This window comes from Pezoporus occidentalis, unplaced genomic scaffold (genome assembly GCF_034315485.1).
Source record: "Pezoporus occidentalis ecotype Australia unplaced genomic scaffold, CSIRO_AGI_Poc_V1 ctg151, whole genome shotgun sequence".
NCBI classification, from domain to species: Eukaryota; Metazoa; Chordata; class Aves; order Psittaciformes; family Psittacidae; genus Pezoporus; species Pezoporus occidentalis.
This window is the reverse complement of record NW_026913328.1, coordinates 912,747-932,855: the sequence shown is the minus strand read 5'-3', so window position 1 is coordinate 932,855 and position 20,109 is coordinate 912,747. Positions and strand designations below refer to the sequence as shown.

The 20,109-nt window shown below is 43.2% G+C and overlaps 3 long non-coding RNA genes across 3 annotated transcripts; all 3 read right to left on the bottom strand.

Annotated features, from left to right (window-relative positions):
* Positions 1-2,402: 2,402 nt before the first annotated feature.
* LOC134159777 (uncharacterized) lies at positions 2,403-10,374 on the bottom strand. The gene is made up of 3 exons (XR_009963298.1): positions 9,972-10,374; positions 7,277-7,386; positions 2,403-3,948 (listed from the first exon to the last, which is right to left on the bottom strand). It is a non-coding gene; the product is annotated as an uncharacterized LOC134159777 (long non-coding RNA).
* Positions 10,375-11,489: 1,115 nt separating this feature from the next.
* On the bottom strand, positions 11,490-14,430 carry LOC134159776 (uncharacterized). The gene is made up of 2 exons (XR_009963297.1): positions 14,209-14,430; positions 11,490-12,394 (listed from the first exon to the last, which is right to left on the bottom strand). It is a non-coding gene; the product is annotated as an uncharacterized LOC134159776 (long non-coding RNA).
* Positions 14,431-18,694: 4,264 nt separating this feature from the next.
* Positions 18,695-20,070, bottom strand: LOC134159817 (uncharacterized). Its single transcript, XR_009963307.1, has 2 exons — positions 19,637-20,070; positions 18,695-19,536 (listed from the first exon to the last, which is right to left on the bottom strand). It is a non-coding gene; the product is annotated as an uncharacterized LOC134159817 (long non-coding RNA).
* Positions 20,071-20,109: the final 39 nt, after the last annotated feature.

The window sequence follows — 20,109 nt, the reverse complement described above, 5'->3', positions numbered from 1 at the left end:
GGTCAGTCAGCAAAATTCAAAGCACTGCTTCCCCAAAGTTTGAGGGGGATAGTGCGGTCTGCTCGGGCACCTCATGCTCTGTTCTTTATTGCCTTTTTTTTTGGAGGGGTGGCGGGAAATAATACTTTTTGAAAATGGGGAGTATTTTCACTTCAGTGGAGAGAGTAAAATACATTTTCTAACGTCCAATAATTAAAAAGTTAGTTCTCTGAGGCCCTACTGCAGTTGGTGAGTAATTCTATGGAGGGCATAGTTGGCCTTGGTGCAAACACATTTGATCTAAAGGTCCCGTTCTTGTGATGAAATAGGTCAAAAAACCTGTAATACATCATTGCAGCTATGCTGTTTTGTTTTGTAATACATCCTTTCAGCTATGTTCTGCTTGGTTTCTCTGATTGTCTGGAGGAAGATCTGTGTGTGGCTTTATATATCACCAGAAGTAATACTTTGGTTGCTATAAATCCTTGGAAGCTTATTTTACCCATGTCACTGAAGTGAGCTGCATCATGTCTCCCTACTAGCCATTATTTATATTTTGAAAATATCATTGCATTTTGAGAGGAGAATATGATTTGAAATATTTCAGTTTAGAGTCTCACCTTTATATTGTAGATGGAGAGCTTCCATTCACACATTCACACCAGGCTGGTGGTCTTAATGTCCGCTGCCTCTCCTCCTGCACTGAAAAGAAAGAGGGTGTTTACTCCACTACTCTGAGTAGTTCATTTGCATCCATATTCTGCTATTCCATTTAGATTTTAGCTAAAGCAATGAACCTAACCCTGACGTGATAATGACAAAAGTATCTGCTGCAATCTCATTTCTGCAGGAAACAAAATACTGTAAATGAGATGCTGCGATACCTCAGGGGAAAAATTAATGCAGTAAAATTACACTGTAATCTTGTAAAAAGAATAGTAGTTTTCCCCTTCAGACATACTATAGTCTTGACAACTTAAAACTTTAAAGATTCATCCAGGGCACTTGGTTTTGAATTGTACATCTTCACAGTCATTATGCATTTGCGCATCAACCAAGGGGGAAACTAAATACTTATAATCTTGAATTCAGATCTCTGCAGTGTGGATAGATACACCATCCATGATTCTCACAAGTAATTGGAAATGTTCTGACTAGTTTCTCTTTCCAAATTCCACCTGAAAAAAATAAATACAGCTTTTACTTTCAATCAAAGTAACATCATAAAATATATATCAAAGTTTTCCATCTGCCTGCTCTAATAGTTGTGGTTAGTAGATGCTTTCTGCCTAGCAAAAGATGTCTGCCATGTAAAATGTTTTGTGCATGTTATATAGACTTACGAAATTCCCAATTCTGATTTTGTACAATTTTGCTCCTCCCTTCTTTTTCGTTACCTTTCTTCAAATGTGTAAGGTTCCAACTCAGTCCCCATTGATATAAATGTAAAGACTCCCACTGACTGCAGTGGGAATTGGCTTAAATCACTAAAACAACAATTACATGCCTAATTGCTTTTTACTGCTCACTTAAAAATGCTTTCTTTGAAACACTACCAATATTTGCAAAGGCTGAGAGTTTAATGTGCCAAACTATTTAGGTTATTTGGAGACCTATTTTCCACCAGTGCCCAGGGATTTAAATAAATGCTGTAAAAGAGTGTTATTTACATTTGCATTCATAACAGGAGTGTTTATATTGCATTGTTATTCTTCATGGTGATTTTCCTCTAAATACCAAAACTTTGCTGCTTTGAAGTCAGTGGGGGATATCCCATTGACTTTATTCAAACTGAAACTGGGAGATAATGTGAAGAAAAGGATGTAGGTTTCCAATAATTCTGAAAAAGAGACAAGTCCTGTGAAAGACTCTTCCCAGAGCTCTGTAGTGACTCTCTTTTCTGGGGATCACTCTTTCCACTGTATTCCTCAATGTCTCCTGAGCCTCCAAAGACCATGTGTTAGTTTGGCGGTGCCTGTAAATGGTACCTAAAATTACTGTGCTGATTTGGCACTGGCTTGGAGAACTCTAACCCTACTCTGCAAGTGGCAATCTGCACCAGCTCAGCTCTCTAAATTGCAATCCTGACTCTAAAATACAATCCCCATGCAAAAGTGGCTGTGAGAAGATTCTTCAGAAATGAGCTAATCATCAGATCCTTTACTTAGCCTCTGAGGTTGAAAAGAGTTGTCACTGAAAGAGAACAGTGCAATCCTCTTCCTTTCAAATCTACTGGAAAGAAACAATATAATTAAAATAACCCTGAGTCTCACAAGCATGGCCTGAAGGAAGACTGTAAGATCTGAATTTGGCTGCATGCCTAACGACTTTTACTACCAAAGCACTAGCTTCCTTCATTACCAGCACCTTTTCTGAATGCACAAACCTGATCTCTTCCACCGAGCTCCTTTTAACTATAATGGACAAAGTTTAGGCATCTTTTAAAACAAATATAGCAGGACACTCTGCATAGGCTTGGAAATAATTCAGTGCTGCTAGGCACCATAAGGAGACAAGCCAGGTTTTGGGAAACAGATTAAAATGGTTACTAAGTTTTCTCTTTAACTTGACAGAGGATTGATGAAGAACATTTTGAAAGCAAATAGTCTCAAAACCCATTTATCTATCTACTATCTATTTACTGATCAGTAAATAAAAATAAGCACACTGCAAGTATACAAATTAAGGTGGAGAGTCTGAATGAACACACTGTTCATTTCAGCATTATTTCAGCCTAAGATGTTTGCACATCCTCTAAGAGTAACAGGTTTTCCCAGGAATTAAAAGCATACATCTCATTTTCCTATAGTGTATTGATATGACTGCTGCTCAGATTTAAAAGCATTTCAAGATCATATTTTAATATGCCGCAGTAATAAAAAATCACAATAGTTTCTGGTGTACAATACTGTTTCTCAACAGCTGATATTACAGTAAAAAAACTACTCTCCTGCTAATTTGATGAAGGTAAATAATTAAAGAGCAACCTATTAAAATATCTCAAGGTGAAGACTGGCATATTGTTTTTTGCAGGATTCTTGATAAGTGTAGGTTTTTCCACAAAACCATAGGCTGAGAAGATGACTTCTATCTTTTATTTTCTTTGTTTGCAGCCCTGCATTCACCCTTTCGACTACAGCCACAGTTATTCCCTAAAATCCTTAATTTTTTTTACAGTATAAATTCTCATGGTCAAGTTTATCTGCATAGCATAATTTTCTTTGCCAGTATTGTTTGATTAGCAAGATGTTACTATGAAGCTAGAGGCAAACATTTTAAGTACAACTAAGAACTCTGTGAAACTAAGGCAAAGCTGGAGATTGCTGAACACAGCAAAATGAAAGGACGTTAACGTGGGACATAATTATATTGAACTTTAACATATATTCTAATGGCAGTAGATCAAGCAAACACTTCAGGACTAATGGAAAATGGTTGTGCAACAAGACACTGATGATAAAAGAAATGGTCAGTTGTGTCCATCCACCTGGTTAGTTAAAACAAACAATTGTGTTCCTCAAATCCATTTTCTTAGTGATGCTCTCCCTGTTGCTGGGTTTGGGTGGTATCTAACAGCTGCAACACTGTGGTCAGTAAGTACAAAATAAATGAGAGGGTTATATTTCACCAGATAATTCACATACAAACATGAACATAACACTACTGTAAAACAAACCCAGCAAAGACTATATTCCACAAGCTGAGATGTTATTATTATTATTATTATTACTACTACTACCAACTGATATCACCCCAACATATTTTCAATATAAGGAGTGATGACTTTAGAGCCCATTACCCAGCTTTCAGTGAGCTCAGGTCCATTTCCATGGCAACAGGAGATGCATCCATTTGCAAAGTTGTCAGAAGGCTGTGACGTTCAGTTCCTGTGCTGAGCAAGGCTGATGGCAATCCAACAGCAGCAATCCACACTTTTTTAGGAACTGGTCTCCACCACAGTGCTTTTAGCTAAATGAAACAAAAATAAATAAGCTATTAATGAACCGTGGGCCATTTTTTGTTGCATGATTTCTCTTTTGAAAGATTTTATAAAATAAGTCCTTTTAAGGAATGTTTATTGAAATGTGTATTTGAGTGTTTATAGGAAATTCCAATACCTGCATTTTAAGTATAGGAGATGCCTTTGCAGTCAGAAACTTCACCAGATTTTTATTTTTTCTAATGAAGTGCTTTATCCCTTTCTCCTCAGCTCTGATTTGCTCCCAGCCTTTGGCAGGGGGGCAACAGCCCATATAACACTGTGCATACACAGTGCAAGGTGAAGTTGTTTGGCCGGGTTTATGCACTGGGATGTGGTGACTTGACAGTAGTTTGGACAGACTGAGGATGTGATGGGTGAGATGGTCTAAGGAAGAATTTGTTCCATTTAATAAAGTTTGTCTGAGAAAAATACTGAAAACTCTGGAATATTTGTAGGTGTTCAACTAATTGAAGAGTCAGTACCGCCCTGTGAAGGTGCATACTCTGCACACACTGGTTACAGAATGAAGAGCAGCTGGACGTAACTGGGGTCCTTGGAGCCATAGCTGCTGCAGAGGTATGTCCTGTCCCTTCGCCAACAGGCAAACAGCTGCCGTAGCTTATGCTCCTGCATATTAACCCAAGCAGAAACCCTGCAAGGTCTAGGTTAACACACCAGGCTGTAAAATGTAGTGGCCAGGGTGGCCTGTATGTCCCCTTCAGCCTCATCTCCCGCAAAGGCATTTATCCATGGTGTGGGCGAGGCAGCTGCCCAGGGGCTGTGATTTCACCACTGCAGTAAACCCCCTCCTCCAAACTGTGCCCACGAGCCCTGATGGCATTGCTCCTTGCCAAAACATGTCTGGCACGATTGCACCTTGCCCAGCTGCTGCAGCACGGCAGTGATTGATGGTGCTGAGCATGTAAAAAGCAGTCGATGGGTTAGGCAGCTTTATGCTCCTAACAGGATTTTCTGCTTGCACAAGTGCCAGAAACACATCACAGCCTGCCACTACTTTGAGCATATTGAATTATAAGGAACTAACTAGAAAAGTACTTAGGGAGGGTGTATAATGCTTTGCAGCATATGGATGCTCTGGTTTGCCATGCCCAAATTCTGTCTGGCATAAATAGGCTCATTTCCCACTGATATCAAGAGATGCTGTCTTATATTATTCCATATTGAAATCTAAAAGTGGATCATGATCATCTCCCACATTATCAAACAAAAACTACTTGTCCAAAGGAAGGCAACATTCCCATAACAACTGTAGCATATGCTATCAATCTTTCCCAGAAAAGTTATTTTCCTCTCATTGCACCGATTCAGCAGAAGTTTATTTGTGGGACAACATGGAGAATGTGCCTCTCCCAAATCCATGCAGCAATAACTCAATCCTGGCTTGCAGCTTGGTCCAGACAATGCCAGCACTGCCCCACGACCTGACCAGTTCCCTTCCAGATGAGAGAAGAAAACTGGTGCTTATGTAAGGCTGAAACTTGCCTCCCACATCACTCCCAGGCACCCTGCTCTCCAAGAGCAGCCATGGCAGGATTTGGTTCATGGTACACATCCACCACCTCCAGCAGACAGCTGTGTGTTATGCTACTAACCCACAAACATAGTCTGGAGATGTGGGGCCATGCTGACCACCAATTGGCAGTGCCTCTGTTCCTCCATTATTCATGTTCTACCTCCAGACAAGAGACCATGTTTGCTGCTCTGGGGTGGATGATCTTCCCAGGGTGTGAGGGCTGAGCCTGAGGTGGCAGGGAGACACTCAGGATGCTCTGCCACAGAGCCCACCTGTAATGCAGAGCCTTGCAAGCTCTGCTTTGCCATCAGACCATGGTACCACATCAAGACTCACGTTTTTTCATGGGAGAACAAAATGCCACACTCTCACACTCAGGCATTCATATTTGTGCATGCAGCTTTTCCCGTGTAATAGGAGCGAAGTCACAAAGTCACATCAGCTGCCAGTGAAACACCCTTTGGACTGATGTTTTTTAAGTGCTCTGCTGTGTTGAATCCCTAATTGCACTAATGGACCTAATGAACCAAGACTTCTGGGGTAAACAGGGAAAGCCATAGTGAGAGTAATTCAAAATTAAACCGAACTAAGTGCTTGGGAATATGCTTTTGGGAACAGCTCTGCCTCAGAGGCAGCAGGGGTCCATAGGTCCTCTTCACCTTCTGCTCACTTTAATCTTCAAAAGAGCTTGTGTCCCCCTTGGTGGAAAAACCCAGACACACCTCACCTGGGACTGCAGAAAGCAGTAGGAGACAGCTCTGCACCATCAAAGCCACAGTGCCCATGCTCTCCCAGGTTGCAGGAAGGGTTTCCTGCACTAGCACCCTCTTCTTCCAGGATGCTCCTCATAGCTTTATCCCATTTCACCCCAGCTATAAGGTACTGGTGAAAGACCAGGGCATTCCAGGTCTTGCTACTCCCATGCCTGGTTCTGAGGAGATGACTCTTTACAAGTCTGCCTTTGCTGTTTCTACAGGATTTGCTACTGGCAGTCATGAATCTCTGCAGATTTCCCAACACAGCTTTGCACTGGCAGTGATCTCAGCCCCAGAGAAGTTTGTGAACTGTGCCATTTCTTCATATCAAAAACTGCAAAGAAACAGGAAAATCTCTGATTTCCTAATATACCAAGCCTGGTGGTTATTAACCTGCTATTTTTAGTATCTGTTTTAAGATGTTTTCTATAATTGTTCTGCCTGAAATGGGAGTGTATAGTGCACTGCTTGGTTCATGGTCCTGAGGTGATTTTTAATTGATGAGTGGCCTAGCACTCCTTGGGTGCTCAGAGCTATCTTTTAATAATAAAACAGATTATGTCTGTATCTCCCTTGCTGTAACTGCCTGGCATTCATTTCCAGAACTTTTTCATTTTGGTCTGTTTTGGTTTTTAACTTGGTCAAAGAAAGAAGCAGAACCAACTCACGCAGATGTGTGCTTTGGCTAAAACACTGGCAGCCACTGAGACTCAATGACTAACCAGCATTTTGGAGCTTGTCAAAGTATTGGAGTGGAAGCGGATGTGGGGTTTGTAGTGCTGTGGTTGCTGTAGAAATGTTTAAAAAGTATTTCATCCCAGGAAAGCAAACTTTAAAAGACAACATAAAATCACAAGTCTTTCACATTTTCTCCAGTTACTCTTGTTCTTGTTTGTAACAGCAAATATTTATATGTGAGCCAGAATAGTTTATTCCTCATGGTCCCACTCACACAGAGACTTTAGCCCACTTCAGGAAAGAGAGCTGTTAACCCCTCAAGAAGGACAGGAAATGTAACCTTATTACCTGCAGATAACACTGCTCAGAGCTGGCAGTGGAACCAGAAGTGGAGCTTGAGAGCAGTGGTTGTGAGGGCTTGTTCTGTGGCTGCCAGCCTGCCTTCCTCCCACCTCATCCTGCAAAACAAGAAGGATGAAAGTTTCACAGCCTCAACTGGGTATCTGCAATAACACAGGAAAGCCTCATAACACAGCACTGGAAAAGAACTAAGATTATTCTGTCTAAATCGATATACCTAACCATACCTGGAGGCTCCACATACACACTCATTTCTTCTCTTCTAAAAACACTCAGTAATGGTGTTTATCCTCCCTTGAGGGGGGACAGGTCTAGTGTCCAGCTCAAGTCCTTCAGCCTTTCCTCATTGGTCCTATTTTCTACAGCTGCCAGGTGTGTTACTGTCCTCTGGGCACCTCTCAGTTTACCCAGAAAGTTCAACCCAGTGTCCTGGATGTGGCCTCCCGCTGTCAAGCAAAACAAGATACCCCATGCTGTGGGTGCAATTGTCCCATTAATGTAATTTCTTTTCTCTCCTTGCAAGAGCCCAACATTAGTGTTTTATATTCAGTTTGTGACCCATTTTTCACTGCCTGGTTTTTTGTTTGGGCTGGTTTTGGTTTTTTGAGTGTTTTTTGCTTTGTGATAGCCTTTTCTATTTTTGCACTTGATTCTTCTTCAAAATGCAAGGCTTCCCTCATCTTTTCACTATCCGCACCTGGACCAGATGCCCAAAGCCACTGGGGATTCACAGACAGGAATCTGAGGCAGGCAAGGAGATGTGTGTTGGGGGAAGAAAGGACTGCATGAAAATATGGTGATGGGAACAGAAAAATCAGAGTCTGATGGAAAAAAATTAGAAAGAGGAAAAGAAAGCCTATAAGCTTATAGAAGAAATTAAAAACTTGTCATGGGAAAGAAAACAAGAGAAGGAAATGAATAAAAGAAAGGTACAGAGAGTGACACTGAAGATAATGTAGAAAAATTACACAGAGATCTTTGAGAGAACAATGCAGATAAAAAGGGAAACATGAAGTCTTACAGATCAAGAACTCTGTCTAATTTTAAGTTGTCATTAATCAACTCCAAACCAAATGAATGCTTATATCCCATAAACAGCTGCTACCTAGGTGTGACCCGCCCTGGGTAGTAGAATGAGTCCTAACCATAAGATGTATTGAACACTTTTCAAACCTGCATGACAAAGCTGTGAATCTTAGCTCAGTATGCAATATTTTAATCCTGCAAAGAGAGGACAGCAAATGGCCTGGCAATGTGCTTTACCATCAGTCTTGTTCTTTGGCTCTGGACAGCCCCTTCATGCACTAGTTGGTCTTCCCCACTAATCTGGAATTGCTCTTCATAGGAGGCAATTTGCCTGCCTGGGTAGTTTATGCAGCCTTTGAGGATGCTGTGTACTGGGTGGACTTGCTTTGAACTATTGGTTGCTGCATCCCTCACCTCTCCACCTGCTGCAGACAAAAGAAGCTACAGAGACATCAGCCTTTCCCGGGTCTGCTGCAATGCACTCCTTGACTTGCAAATGATGCTCCATTAGGCAGCATTTTCTCCCCCCATGCTTTAGCAACCTTATGCCTTGCTCACCATCCCAGACTTCACCTCTTCCCCAGGCTTACCAGTGCTGAAGGTCTATGCAACATCACTTGTTGCTGTAAAAGATTAGCTGGGGAGTCACCGCTGCAAGCTTTGCAGCAAAGGCCCATTAAAAGCATGCACAAAGGCAGTGGGGGGTTTGCAAAGCATTGCTTAGTGAAATGGAAAAAAAAATAATAATTAGGAAGACAAAAGAAAATAATTAATTTTCCTGGCCAATGATGCTGCAGCTCTGAGAAGATCCAGCAGACATTTAGACTCCAATAGGGAAGGAATCAAAAGACCTTCAGTAGTCAGAGGAAAGGAGCATTTAGCAAACACTGGTGATTTCATAGAATCATAGAATCGTTAGGGTTGGAAAGGACCTTAAGATCATCTAGTTCCAACCCCCCTGCCGTGGGCAGGGACACCTTATGCTAAATCGTATCACCCAAGGCCTCGTCCAACCTCTGTTTTATCTTCATCCTCCTTCTTACAGGATTCATGCATTGAAGTGCCACATTAATCGTACCAAAGCATTGTCCCTGCCGACTGACAGCAAGACTCTGCACACCCTTAGCTCAAACAGACAGCTGCAGTCCCAAAGTCAACATTTCTACACTTACTAGCAATATCCCTGGAATTTCCTATTCAGTCCAAGCCCTCTGCAATAATTTGCAGCAGCTACTGTTTCTTTTTCAAGGACACATTCACTTGTAGGAACATGTGGCACCTCACAATTACTGAAATTAGATAAGACAATCCTGATAAGATACAGTTTTATATAGGTTACAGTTTTCTAATTGGAAACCAGCCCTTTTATTTTTACTTTCCCCTTCACTAGCATTATAAAAACTCTGTGCTCCCAGCGTTTAGGTGTTTCATTTTAGTTAAACATACCTGTTATTTTCAAGTACAGAACTAAAGGCAGGTCCATTAGCCCACAAACCCCTCTAAAGCTCTGGCCCCAAGGCCTGGGAAGTGACTCAAGGCAGCAGCACAGCAGAAAGCCAGCCTGCGCATGCCTGTCTTAAGCCAAAGTTTGATGTTCTCCCTTCCTGCCCCTTTGGTTACCATCTCCTTGAGGCAGGCACAAGTGGTTGTGACTTACCCCACATTGCAGCTTTACATCCCCTCTGCCAATTCAGGTGGAGAAATGAGCAGCAGGAGAAGGAGGACCCTTGGTATTCATGTTGTGCACCTATCCCCTCCAAAACCCACCACCAGGAGTGGGCACAGTGAGGCCACCCTGGAGTGGCCCTGCTCTGGGCGAAGGGGGCTGCTGGAGGAGACGTCCTGCCAGACATCAGTGCTTCGTTAGCCATTGCCAGGGGGACAAAGGCAGCCCAAACCTGCAGCTGCCTGCCCTCACCCAGAGCTTAATCACTTTTAAATAGGGAGGGTGAATGCCATGACCTGCAATTATTCACCTTTTGTGTTGTTAGCTACAGCTCCTTGTGCTGTGCCAAATCACATGGTTACAGACCGGTTTGGTGGTTGAAGCTTTATCAACAGCCCCCATCTTCCCACTGCTCTGCCTGCCCTCCCCCTCAACCACCCCATCACCCCGCTGCCCAGTGCCCAGGGAGGGGTTTGAAGCACTGGGCAGGATCAGCACTGCATGGGGAAGCCCCCAGGATGGAGAGGGAGCCCTTGGGATGGCACATGGCCAGTGGGCACCAAACCATGACACTGCTGAGGCACTGGGCCATCCCAGCAGGCCCCGGACGAGGGTTGGCCCAGGAGCGCTGTGTACTGCACAGGGAACATGCTGTGCCACCCCTCCAGTGTGGCTCCTGCCGCCCTCCCCATGGCAGCAGCAAGAGTGCTAGTGCTATTGGGGAAAAGGAAAGAAGAAACAAACCCCACACCACAAAAGTGCCTTACCTGGCAGCGGGTTGCAGTTGTTGCCACTGGGAAGAGCCCACACCCAAGCCCAACTTCTTCCCATGTTTTAGGGGTTTAGCCCTAAAACGTGTATTTCTTCTACACAGTGTTTATACATCCCTGATTTTGAGGAGGGAGATGCCCGTGCAGTGCCAGGAGAACTGCTGGTGTTGCCGATGTGTCTTCCAGCTGCTGTAAGGCACCGCTCACCTCCGTGCCTCCATGTGGGCACCACAGCATCACCCCTGCTCCTGCTGGGCTGTGCTCAGGACTGCGCTTTTCAGTAGTTTTCCAGGCAGGTTGAAGGACCAGCAGGTGCTGAGCTCATGGGGAGAGAGGTGCAAGAGCAGTCACGAGCATGGAGGGGGTGCCCTACCCTCCTACAGACATACAGCTTGTCTGTGTGCAGCACTGTGGAGCTGCAATGTTGCAGAACCTCTTTGGTTGTTTCCTTTGTCAGGCTGAGGCTGGGAGGCTCCCCAGGGAAATACAGTCGATTAGATGATGCTTATTAATGGGACCCCTGACATCAGTAAGTCTTCAGAACTACTCAATTAATATAAACAATGCTCCATTTAATTTGTTGTCCCAATTATCACTCACTATTCACTATGGAACTGTAATTTTCACTTCTAAGTGGTACATAGGACTTGGTTAAGGGTATCTCCTGCTTCATGAGTTATGCTTGTAAGTTTTGCATTGTTGTGAAGTCATTTGGGTTACACAGATGGTGGAAGATGGGTTTGACTCAAACAACATTTCTTTATCCTGTGTGAAGCAGCCTGGTCATAGGTGCCATCATTTAGATTTAGGGAACAACCATGCAGAATGCCAAGGCCAGATTTACACACAGGGCTATATATTTGTACACAGGTTATAAACAACAACGTGACAGTGTTTAAACCAGGAATAAGCAAATAATTTTACTTAAAATTATAGATGTGTACTATCTCCCTCCTATTCAGCAATAAAAAGCCAGGGTGACTATAAATAGTAACATTCCTAACATCACATCCAAAGAAAGTTTTATCGTAACAAAACTTGGCTTATCTTTGGTGGTATCGGGTTTTACTACTTCTTGAAGATGACTAAATAAGACCTTTGACAGCTGCTACAGTCAGACAGTGGTATTTTTGCTGCTGGAACCATGGCATTTAACAGATGGAAAAGCAGATAATGTAATAACATAGCATTCGCAAGTAACATTTCAGAAGTGGTAGTCATGGTCTTTAAATAAAACTGGGCAAAGCAGATCTGAGTCGACTTCGCCCCTGGATCAAAGAAAGCTCCGGTTGCCTCAACTTTGACAATGTTAAAAATGTTCCTTAAAAACGAGAGGCACAAAACCCCTCTAATTGGAAAGATGTGTTCGTGCCTGTGGGCTCTCCAGGAGAGTGCTGGTATGGAACCTGTGAAGACCCCACATGTGGGTGGGAACCGGACACTGAACGCTGGCTGACCAGGACCATAAGTACCCCATCAGCACCCCATCAGCAATGCCACCCACCAGCTCTCCTTGTCACTTCCAAAACACTGCAGGAATTGTGTGGAGCTCCTAGCTGCACTTGGCGGGCAGGCATCCCAGTCACTGCGGCATCCCCAGAAGCCTGCGGTCCTCATCCTCCCAGCTACATCTCCCACTTTAACCTATGCAGAAGAGAGCACACAGAAACCAAGTGAGCAGAACACATCAGGGCCACCCCCTCGCAGAATGTTTTTAGTTTACTGTTCATAAAGATAACACACGACAAGAGCATTGCCTGTCTCCCAGCCAAACACGGAGACCAAATAAAGCATTAGCAAAACCCCACTTTGCTGGACTGGGTGAGGCACTAGTTGTGTCATCTTTGGCGTGTTGATACAAATACATGCTGGATCCAGCTTGCCTTTTGAAATAATAGCTCGCTCAGTCTTCATTGTGGGACTAAATGAATCAACAACCCTTCAGGGCAGCTCCTGATGGAGCCTGTTTCTACAATTTGTATCAAACCAGTGCATACCAGCACACAGGAAACTACTGTAGCAAGTCAAAATATGTGGTGTGACTGCCACAAGGAAGGACGAACTGCTCCTACCAAATCCAAGTGTTATCTCATCCCTGGCACCTCTTCTAATCACCGTTTGGCTTTACTTGCTGAAAGCTTTTTGCATTTCAACTTTGCAGCTTTTGCTGCTGCTGCAAAGGGTGAGAAGGGACGGAGGGCAAAAGGAGATGGAACAGAGAAAAATGAATTGTCATCCATAAAAGACTCCTGTCTGGCAACCTTCAGCAAGTCATTTGGGCTTAATCCCTAAGGATATTGAGGTGTCACCTCTTATTATTCCTATAAGTTTCCTACCCTTGTGTCTGGGTGCTGAATGACAGTACCTGGTCCAGCTGCCCCTGAACATGGCAGCTGAGGCTGTGAGCACCCGCAGCACCACTGGGATGGCCCATTCCCATTCAGACAAAAAAGGGCTTTCAACTATAGCCCTTTTGTTAGTTGAACAGCCAATGAAGAGGTGATTGATAGCATCAGGTTTAGTTAATAAGAGTAGCCCTCTGCACTGACAATCTCATACTTCACCTCAATAAGTCCTTCACAATTTTACTGGCTATAAAATGGTGTAAAGATGGCATATTTTGGTATTTTCCTGGCACTGACTGGGTGAGAAGATGAGTAGAGGTACAGAAGTCGTGGGATATCTTGGTGCTGAAGATTTGCTGTGAAGCAGCTTTTGGGATTGCCTTCATCCTCCCACAGGGAGCCCTCACCTATGCAGAGTCAAGCACAAAATTGCATCCACAACTTACATAGCTTGAACCAGAAAACAGTTTTATCCCAATTTCTGAATGGAATAAGACATGTGCAACTGCACTGCTTTTCACATGACTAGTCGCTCATCATTTCTGAAATCAGTCACTTTCAATAAAACTTGGCTGAGAGGAAGAGATCTAAAGGTATTGCCTCACCAACAGGTTTTGGGAAAATAGGTAGTTGGGTAGAGGAGAGCCTGCTTCTGCCTCCAAGGAAGGAAGGATTGTGGTGCAGCCTCAGCTGCTGTGGGGAAAGGGGATACACACACTTGCCAGAATGTCTCCAGCCAGAGCTGATGCCATGTTCAGCAGTTCCTCCATCCTTGGGCTTGGTTTTGTTTCCATGAACTGGTAAAGCTCCAGGTGCCCATGAAGACGGAAATGTGGGCTGGAGCTCTGCTGGGGGGAAGGGGGTCAGGAGATCACCTGCCTGCCTGGATGCCCTAATGTGCTTTGCTCCAGTTCAGAGAAGAAGTCAGATTTCTTCAATTCTGCTGTTCAGAAAACTCACCAGTTCACAGTCTAGGACTCCCAACTCCCATTTTAACTGCAAAAATCAGTCACAAGCCTAGGGTTACTTTTCTTTTGCCAAAGTATTATTCTCCAATGTTTTAACTAATTCATGCAAACATAACTTTTTTGTTGTTATTGTTGGTATTCTGACCTTGCAAAAACCCAAGACTAAAATCTCTGCTCAACCGTATTTATTTCTTTTTGTGGCTCTCTGGTCTGTGAAATTGGAGGGTTGCTCTAGGACCCAATACTGCTGGAATTTATCTGTTTCAAGAGAAGTATGGTTTAATCTGTGCTTTGAAGAACAAAGCAGAACACACAAAAATTACATGGACTGTGCGAAAAGATTATAAAGGAGAAAATAGGACAAAACAACGTGGGTCAAATTTGGGACATAATCCAACATTGTAAGTATGTGCTTATGGGCCTGAATGTTTCCTCTTTAAAATCAACAATTGTGTCTGTGAGGGAAGCCAGCCTGCTGCAGCTGGGCCTCTTGGTAAAGGGACAGCTTCCCATATAGCAGAAACTTACAGTCTAAAATGTGACATTAAGTGTCTTCATCTCACAAATGCCAGCATACACAGGACTCCTTTCACAGAAGAGGGTCTACTGAAAGCAATGCAACTGTGCAGAAAGTTAAAGCTAAGCACGTGGCGTAAGCAATTGCGAGCTCAGCGTCTGCAGGCCCTTTATTCCTATGGCACCAAACCTTATGCTTCTAATTAAATTAACACTTTCATACCTGTGGGAAAATCCCAGGTCAGTATCACAGAGTGCACTGCACTAACAAATACACTGGCATGCCTAACAACTGATGCGTTAACTGGATTTGAATAGAATCATTTAAGCATTAATAACAGTTCCATCTCTGGAAGGCAAGCCTTTTCACTCCTATGCATTTTGACATCCATTAGTAACTGAACATATTCCTAATAGAAACGTAATTATTGCCAATACACCAAACATTTGTTTGCATAAATACAAAAGGAAGCTGGAGATAAAATTAACCCTGCGGTACTGTGAGAGTCTAGCATATGCAGGAGAATCTTAACATTAAGGGTCAAAACATTAGATATATATTCCTAACTATTACACATATGGAATGCAATAATGGGCAAGAACAACAACAATGGTTCCGAGCCAGTATTCTATCTCCTTCCACAGCAGCTTTAGAGGACAGCTAAAGAACCTCTCTAGAAAAGAAGCACATCCCCAGGAGATCATCTACTGAAACCCCAAACAATTACTTGTGCTCAGAAACACGATTCTCTTACTTTTATATATATCAAAGCAAGTCAGGTAGACTAGAGGTTAGGGAAGATAAGCATGCTTACTTACTCCTTACCTACAGGTATGCACAATTGTTTTGGGGTTGGGTTTTTCTGCTGTTTTTTAGAGAAGTCAGACCAGATCTAAGGTTTCAATTAAGTTAACATTTAAGATACAGCTATTGGTGAAAAGAGATTAGTAAACGATTTGTACTTTTCTTATTCTGCGTGTTGATTTTCATATAGGGCTGTACATCAGAGTCCTAAGTGCACCACTGGGATACAAGTAAAGGTTAGTTCAGAAAAAAAGCAGCTGTTCCTATCACATTTATCTGTGGTAAATATAGCAGAGGCTAGTTTGAAAATTAATTTATTTCGGCACATAGAGGAGAAGATGCATAGACGTATTTACAAGACGATTCAAAATAGCATACCTATGGGCTGCAAAATAGCACTTCTAAGTAGGCTGGAAGACAACAGATGCTTCTGCCTGATACAGTGAACAAACCACCCTCAATATTATAAAAAGATGCATAAAGGAAGCCCAGGGACCGATTACTACTTGAAAGACAAGCAGGATGTTTGAAGAATGGCTCAAAGCATAGAACTGTCTAAATTCCTTATCTTCCAAAAGACCTTGGTGGGGGGGAAGACTATCATGACCTAATTCCTTGTTTCCAGATGAATTTTTCTTCCTTCTCCCCTGATAGAAGCATGCCTAGTCACTGCAAAGGGTAGCATTCAAGGACTGTATTTTATAGAGATTTCTAGAAAACAAATCATCTGTGGGACTCTAAATAACAAATCAAGGAAATAACACAGCTGCTGATTCATAGCAAGTGGAAAATCTTCTCTAGTTACTAGCAATGTATATCATCTAGGGCTATTTTTCAGACCCTCTACAGTTCACCATATAGTCTCACAAACGGCTGCACCAGCATGAGGGAGTGGGTGCAAGGGGGAAAGTGGGATCACTTCTAAGTGATTTAAAACATTCATTTTTTTAAAGGCTAGGATAAATAACAGCATTTCCCTTCCTCCTTCTTTTCAACATTTCCATATATTTTCACTTTTGGGCTCTATTCTTGCAAGCAGCAGTTGCTTTGGACCAGACAAAAGGCTGCCCTTGCACTGCATCTGCTAGGATTGTGGCCAAGAGCCAGAGCTATAGGGAAAGAGCACAAGAAATAAGACAAGCTTAAAATGACCCTTCCTCCATCAGCTTCCAATAACCAATAGTTCAGAAATGTCCATGAAGAGTTCACTAAACCCATGAAAGGATTACAGTAGAAATACTGCTCCTACAATTAACTGCTACTTGGAAGAGAGTTTTAAGTTAAAAAAAAAAGAAAGGGGGTGTGTGTGCGTGTGTGTGTAAATATATAAAAAATACAGATCTGGTCAGAGAAAGGCACCATCATGTCACATAGCTGCAGTAATTATTGTAGGTCACAAATACATGCACAGGCTGTCCTACGCACTTATACAGATGTATTCCATCAGTCTACAGTAACTGCTAAAAAAAACAACAAAACAGCCAAAGAACCCTATACTCAGAGAACAGTAGCCCTGGTAAAGCAGCCCCAAAGCTGTGGAGCAAGCCATGCCTCAGAGCCACTGAAGCTGTAGCTATTTGGCTGCTCTCCCAGAGAGACTCATCACCCACTCCGCCTAGGTCAAACTGACAGCACAGATATTAGAGAAACTTCTCTCCCATGCCCACAGTTATTAAACAGTGATCAGTCCAGCTGCTTACCCAGAAAGATTCAAAAGATCTATCACGTAAAGTAAAACCCTATTGTTCCTGGCTTTTAATAGCAGTTCTTGCAAAAGCATCTCTAATGATTGTGACCACACAGGCTTTATGAGAGAACTAACCGCAGAGGACAGACCGTACATCTTTACCCTGGGAAAAGCTGTGGAGCGTTTCTTCCTGGACGTGCTGATCAACTGGAAGAGCAACTTTGCTTTGGGAGACAAACAGCTGGAAAGGTGGAAAGGAGGAGGGTATCACAAAGGTTTTCAAACCCTAATTTCTGTGAAGATGTTGTATTAGAAGCATCTGCTTGCTACTTACTGCAATACAGCAGCTCTCGAGGCACTCTCAGAGACAGAAAGGCTTCTAGCATCAACAGGAGCATGCAAAACCTTGTAACTATTCAACTTAATGCTAACTCTACCCTTGCCTTCCTCTGCCTCCTAGGAATTAATGACCTCAGGTTTCTGTGAGTGTTCAACCTAAGGCCTTCCCCAAAAGAATGAATTTCATCTCGCACATCCATACGTGAGCATACATAAACAGGAGCAGGCACATGCAAAGTCAACAGATACTGATATCTTCTATTCTGGGATATTAGTGGAAACAGCAACAGGGAAATCCCATGGAACTTGCCTTCACTATCTGCCCTTTGCTTTTTTTTCTTTACTCAAATACAAATAGTGCTTAATGTTTTTCTTGAGACAAACTACTCTGATAAATGTTTATGGAGTTAAAAAGAAGCTCCCCACTGTGAGTAGCTGGATGTTTGGACAGTTTGGCATAGGAAACATTATACAGTCTCTGCTGTAGCAGCCTGTAGGAAAGTCTGATGCAAGATCAGTTTCCTGTTCCAGTTATGCCACATTGTAGTTTATAGTAGTAGACAATAAGGTAGCAGCTCTGAGGAAGCATCATGCCAAAATAGAGGGCATGTCATTGCAAATAATACCATTCACAGAATGCCAGTTTGCAAGTTTTTGGGGGTTGGTTGGTTGGTTGGTTGGTTTTGTTGTTTGTTTTTTTGTTGTTGTTGTTGTTGGTTTTTATTTTTTTTATGAGAAAACAGAAAGAAGAGTGCAGACCTCAAACCTTCCCACTTACTTGTAGCAGAATGATTGATAGCACTTCTCAGATCTTAATCCAGACCAGAAATCCACTGTATGAGGTGCTCTACAAAGCACACATCCTTAACCTTTACAGCAGTCACCTTTTCCTGCTTACCTGGAAAAATCATCCACATGTAATTATTTTGCAGCCCAAATCCCAGACTCTGCAGGAAAGTCCTAGTATTTTCTCCACTGCTGGAGATGTTCCAGATCTTCACCCAAGCTCTCCCCGAATCATGCCAGCTCAGGGCCTGATTCAACCAATTATGACACTACCTCGTACCACTAGTAAACATTAAAATTTTACTTAAACATCCCTCCCCACACACACACCATGGTAACATGAAACAACACTTCCCCATCTTCACTTTTATCTGCAGTTTGATCAGTTTTAACTTGGATGGATCTGTGGAAAGGAGTAAGAGTAACAGCAGCCACTTACTGCTGACTGGAGTGCCAGGTACCGTCCAATTACCATCCAAACAGGAAACAAAAAAAGTATTTTAATTTGAAGTAGCATTTTATTTTCCATTAGCTTTGTATATGGAGCTTCAGCCTAGCTAACACAAGCTATGCACTGCAGGTAGCTCTAAGGGCAGGAATGCTTGAATACTGTGCCTTTACAATGCCACCTCTACTGCGTTTGCATGGCAAGGTTTTTGTAGTGGGAGGGCTACAGAGGGTGGCTTCTGTGAGAAGGTGCTAGAAGCATCCTTTATGTCCAATAGAGCCAATGCCAGATGGTCCCAAGACAGACCCACTGTTGGCCAAAGCTGAGCCCATCAGTCACAGTAGTACCTCCTCTGGGATAACGTGTTTAAGAAGAGGAAAAAAACCTGCACAACATGCAGCCAGAGAATGTAGTGAGAATATGTGAGAGAAACAACTCTCCAGGTACCAAGGTTGGCATCTGTGGTGAAGACCATGGTGGGACAGGCTGATGCCCTGCAGCCATGGAGGTCCACGGTGGAGCAGATATCCACCTGCAGCCCATAGAGGACCCCACACCAGAGCAGGTGGATGCCAAAAGGGGGCTGTGATCCCATGGGAAGCGCATCCTGGAGCAGCTTCCTGGCAGGACCACAGAAGAGACCCACACTGGAGCAGTTCATGGGGAGGACTCACACTGGAGAAGTTCATGGAGAGCTATCTCCTGTAGGAGGGAACCCACACCAGAGCAGGGAAAGAATATGAGAAGTTCTCCCTGAGGAGGAGGAAGTGGCAGAGCCAATGGGATGAACTGACAGCAACCCCCCTTCCCCGAGCCCCTGCTCCACACTGGGGGAGGAGACAGAGAAAATCAGGAATAAAGTTAAGGCCAAGAAGAAGGGAAGGTGTTTTTCCTACTCTAATTGGATGAAGCCTTGGGTGACATGGTTTAGTGTGAGGTGTCCCTGCCCACAGCAGGAACTAGATGATCTTAAGGTCCTTTTGAACCCTAACTATTCTATGATTCTATAAATTAAATTCATTTTTCCCCAAGTTGAGTCTGCTTTGCCTGTGACGGTGGTAGCGAGTGATCTCTCCCCATCCTTATCTTCACCTACAAGCTTCATATTTTATTTCTTGCCCCTGTCCAGCTGAGGGAGAGAGTGATAGAGCAGCTTTACTGGGCACCTGGTACCGAACCAGGGTCAACCCACCACAGCACCAGTTCTAGAAAGCACCACTTTATGTACTTCTCAAAACATCAAATGAAGTAGTATTTGCACAAGAACACTGCATTATAATAGCAAAAAACCCTGTCTAAACAAGTCAAACACAGCATCCACCTTGAATTTTAGGCCATATCCCTACAAGGTAACTTGTGCTACAGGAGAGCTCTCTGAAGAGGGGCTTCATGTATTTGTAAGCCAAGGCCTGCTGCAAAATCCCATAGTGCAACTTGGCCTTTGAGCTAAGTGTTGATTCTGCTT